Here is a 4538-nt window from a genome sequence, read left to right as displayed (position 1 = left end):
TCTATGTCACGACACATTGATTTCTTGTGGACTAGAGAAAGATCGAATTCCAACTCCTATCTATGAAGATAATGCAGCTTGTGTCTCGCAAATGAAGGAAGGATATATCAAAAGTGATAGAACAAAGCATATACCACCAAGATACTTTGAGTATACTCGAGACCTTATTAAAGACAATCAGGTTGAAATGAGATATGTCCAGTCCAGTAACAACTCAGCTGATCTTTTCACAAAAGCACTTCCCACAGCAACATTCAGGAAACATGTTCATGATATTGGCATGCGCCATGTACGAACAATGTAACGACCTGCAATTTGAGGGGGAGCTATATACTGCACTCTTTTTCCCTTAGCTAAAGTTTTTTCCCATTGAGTTTTCCTTTAGCAAGGTTTTTAATGGGGCAGTACTTCAAGACCCCGACGTTTTGAAATGGTGTCATCTAAGGGGGAGTGTTATGAATTATTGATGAATGATGGATGACACAATTGTCAAACACCTTTATTCACACGAACACTCCAAGTGAAATACAATAGTTTAGATTGTCGGTAGTTTACTTTTTGCACAGTAGTTTTTGCCTTATAAATAGAATGTATTTGTACGAAGGTTGATGTCCAGAAGTAACAAAAATATCATATTGTTTACTCAGCATATTTCTTAGTTCAATTATTACTTCGAAAATATTGTTATAATTAGGGCTAATATCATAACAGATTATAGATTATAAAGTAAAAAAAATAAGCATGATAAACTATCAACCCACAAACTCCATGACTATCATGTTAGGTACCGTGTTAGAAAGTTACCCCCTTGTTATTGTAGTGATTTGTATTTTCATGTGCCCTATGAATCACCTGAGCCAGTCAATTCATCTTTTATATCTAAACGCCCGAAAATGAAAACAAACATAAAGTTGAAACGGGACATACAAACATATAGCGTCTCTCGTCCAACTAGATTACAACAAATCGGGCAAAATCCAAATAGTTCACTACAATCTATCAAGAATCCGTTCTTCAAACAGGTTGCAAAACACAGTTTATTCGGGCTTGGGCCCAGAGAGGTAAGACTCGGCCCAAGATAAGTATGTTTCCTTCTGCTTCTTGAATTCATTGTATCTCAAAAAGAAATAACCAAGATAATCAAAATCAATCGGCGACATTTTGGCCTGTTTGAAAATCATTAAATATTATGTTTGTTATTATATCCATATGTGAAAGAAATGCAAAACTTCTAAAACTTTAAAAAACAAGCTAGCTCGAATTTTGTCTTGGCTGAGCTCAAGCAAAATTAGACATGTATGTAAACGAACAGTCATTCAGTGAACCGTTCATGAACCATTTGCTGGGAAGTCCGTTTACATTTATTTATTTAAAATATTAGGCCAGCCACAAACTAGTTTAGTTTTATGAAATTCAAATATCACCTCTTACAGATTACTCTAATTATATAAAATTTCTGGACATAACATATTGATATTCACGTTTACTTTTAAATGGTATTCGTTTGGTTATGCCTGTCATCTATGTCCAACTATCTTCACTCATTTACATTCGTGAACTGTTCATTTATACTATAACCAAACGAACACAAACATGCTCATTTGTTAACAATCCAACACGGAAGAGAAAACCCTGTTCATTTAATCGTTCGTGTTCGTTCAGTTCGTTTACCAGCCTAAGCTAAAATTGCAGCATGTTAAATAGTTCTTGAGCCAAGCTTGGCTCGGCTCGTTTGTTAAGCAACCATAGTGAGAGTATGGAGAGTCATAGGCCTGTAAACAAACCGAAAGTGAACTGTTTGTGAATTGTTCGGTGGGAAGTCCGTTTATGTTTGTTTATCTAATAAACAAACAGACAAAAACAAAAAAAATGTCCATTTAGTTTAACGAACTAACATGAACAAATGTATCGTTTATTCAATTATGTTCATAAATGTTCGTTCATTTCAATTCGTTTATGCTCTCGTTCATTTATGGTCATTAGTTAATGTTCATTTAAGTTTGTCCGTTAATATTTCATTTAAAGTTTTAAGCCCATTACATTTTAATCTAGTTTTAATAACTTTTTAAGCCCAACACATTGTCGTTCGCATTTACTTTTAACCGGTTTTAGCTAAGTTATGCTCTTTCTTCTCAGTCCAGTTTTGTTCGTTCGTTTACGTCTGTGAGCAGTTCGTTTATCCGCTAACGAACGAATATAAACAAATACAAATATGCTCATTTTCTTAACGAACAAGCACAAACAAGAAAACCTTGTTCACTTAATTGTTCTTGTTAGATGGTTGGTTTGGTTTAAGTCAAACGGACATGCTCCATTCGTGTTCGTTCGGTTCATTTACAGGCCTAGAAAGACAGGGAATCTAAATGATACCTGAATCAAAGCCCATAAAGCCCAATATAAATGTGAAGCCAACATGTAACAGCTAGTTTCAACATACAGCAGTTTCAAGTCTCTTTCTGAGACTTTATCTGGAGTTTCAGGTTGCAAGTAATTCCTAAAGAAATGATATTGTTCATCCTTATTCGGGTACCTTTATTTATTTAAACCAAAAAAGTACAACAAGTAAGTTATAATAATAAAGAAAATAAAAAATATGCATAAAACAAGATCAGCTTACAAGGTGTAGTCGCAATCATAACCAGCATATTCGTTAAAGTGGTTACCGATGTCAAAACCTCTGTAACTGTATGACCCGTATTCAAAATCTATGATGTAAAGTTTATCTGCTCCAACAATACATATATATTATTATTATTATAGCTTTGTAAAATACATTACTTGTGATTAAGGACATATTATTACAAAGATACCTTCATCATCATTCAGCATAAGATTTCCAGAAAGCAGGTCGTTATGAGAAAACACTACGGGGGCATTAAGTTGACCTGTCAAATCCTGCCTCGTAAAATCACCACACGTTTCTCCACAAATAAAATATCGTAATTTAAAAAGTATTAATGGAAGAATAATATTATTACTAACTGAAACTACCTTGAGGTTAATAAGTTCTGTATGGACTTCCTTAAATGAAATTGTTTCATATTTCTTTTGCTTATCAAGATCATCAAAAGTAAGAGTGGATGCTGCAATCAACAAACTTAATATTTTCAGAAATTTATTGAATAGATAAATCCCAGAAAAAAAAAAAAAAGAACCTCTTTCATAAAATTTGAAGATGTCAATCCACAGCTGAGGTTCCTTGGATCCCGGAATCTCCACCTGATGGAATCTTTTAAGTTGCTTTGCAATTTCAGCTGCTAATTTTGGCTTTCTCAAGTCTGTACGCCAAACAGAAATGGCAAATATATATATATATATATTATCAAATAAAAGTTGAAGGTTAAAGATGTAAGCGGATGCTAAATGGATGGATTGCATAAGATGTCCATCTATTACTAAAAAAAAGTGGGATAAGATGTGTTATGAAACGAAAGTAGGGTACTTGGTTTCTTACCAACTGGTTCCAAAGTCCGGGCATGTATAAATGATTGAACCATTCCGTTTCCAAATACTCCTAGCAACTTGGCACCAAATCCAGCAGCGGACAGGTAATGAATGGCCTATACAGCAAATTAGAAAATGGATACAGGCATATGACAGGAAACACACACGGTGAAGATAATCTTATAAAACAGTGTAAGAAGGAGAGATGGTAAGATACTAACTTGGAGTTCGATTGATGACATATTCTGTATTTGGACCATACATACAGTCTAACTGTAACATGCACCGTATTCCCGTTTTGTTCCCTTACAGATACCTTGAGCACTAGAATAACAAAATGCAATTATAAGCTACATATGTGAAAATTAACGACTGCAATAAATAAAAGATACCTACAGAGATTTGTGATACCACCAGACACTCTCTCGGCATAGAAGCGTGATTCATCCAAATTTGACCAGTTTTTGAATAGATCCTTGCAAAGCTTTCTGTCAAAAAGCATGATTTTCAACAAAATAATAATTATTATGTTTTTTTTTTATTAAGTGAATCAGATCGTATGTATTTATCTAGATGTGGTGATGTTAATACAGTGAATATAGATAGATAGATTAATTCAAACAGGAACTAGGTTTCGTATATGATGAAAGTAATTAAGCTGAAATCGAAAGAAGAGAGTAGAGTACACGAGGGTAGGTCTCATGTCCGGAACAGGAAGAGTGTGATCGACAGTGAGACAAGAGTACGGAATCTCTTGATCCATGGCGGTTCGTTGATTGGGTTTTGGGATTCAAAAAAGGAAAGGAAAGGAAAGGAAAGGATGGATGGTTTATTATTATTACGTAAATAAAGTCGGAACTTTCCGCCCTCTTTGGAGACATTATGTTAAATAGAGATAATGTATCCTAATGTTTAACGTACGAGAGGTACGTGAGATGCTTAAAGACAAAAATCTAAAACGTTCAGAAAACACTCATAAAAAACTTATACGCTCAACCAAAACCTAAAACGCTCAAAAAACGGTCTTTGTGGAAAAAGTAAAAAATTGATCGATTAACGATCCAAAACTGTTGTTTTCGATTAACCAATGATTA

At 34.2% G+C, this 4538-nt stretch overlaps 1 pseudogene across 1 annotated transcript; it reads right to left on the bottom strand.

Moving 5' to 3' along the window:
* Positions 1-867: 867 nt before the first annotated feature.
* LOC143605889 (putative ethanolamine kinase) lies at positions 868-4234 on the bottom strand (annotated as a pseudogene). Its single transcript, XR_013148638.1, has 10 exons — positions 4131-4234; positions 3841-3932; positions 3634-3768; positions 3455-3560; positions 3156-3278; positions 2992-3083; positions 2811-2895; positions 2618-2723; positions 2371-2530; positions 868-1166 (listed from the first exon to the last, which is right to left on the bottom strand). The product of XR_013148638.1 is annotated as a putative ethanolamine kinase (transcript).
* Positions 4235-4538: the final 304 nt, after the last annotated feature.

Source organism: Bidens hawaiensis, unplaced genomic scaffold (genome assembly GCF_021521415.1).
Source record: "Bidens hawaiensis isolate Kalapana, Puna unplaced genomic scaffold, B.hawaiensis_p1.1 tig00071850_1, whole genome shotgun sequence".
NCBI lineage: Eukaryota > Viridiplantae > Streptophyta > Magnoliopsida > Asterales > Asteraceae > Bidens > Bidens hawaiensis.
The sequence above is the reverse complement of the archived record's forward strand: the minus strand, read 5'-3'. Positions and strand labels throughout refer to the sequence as shown.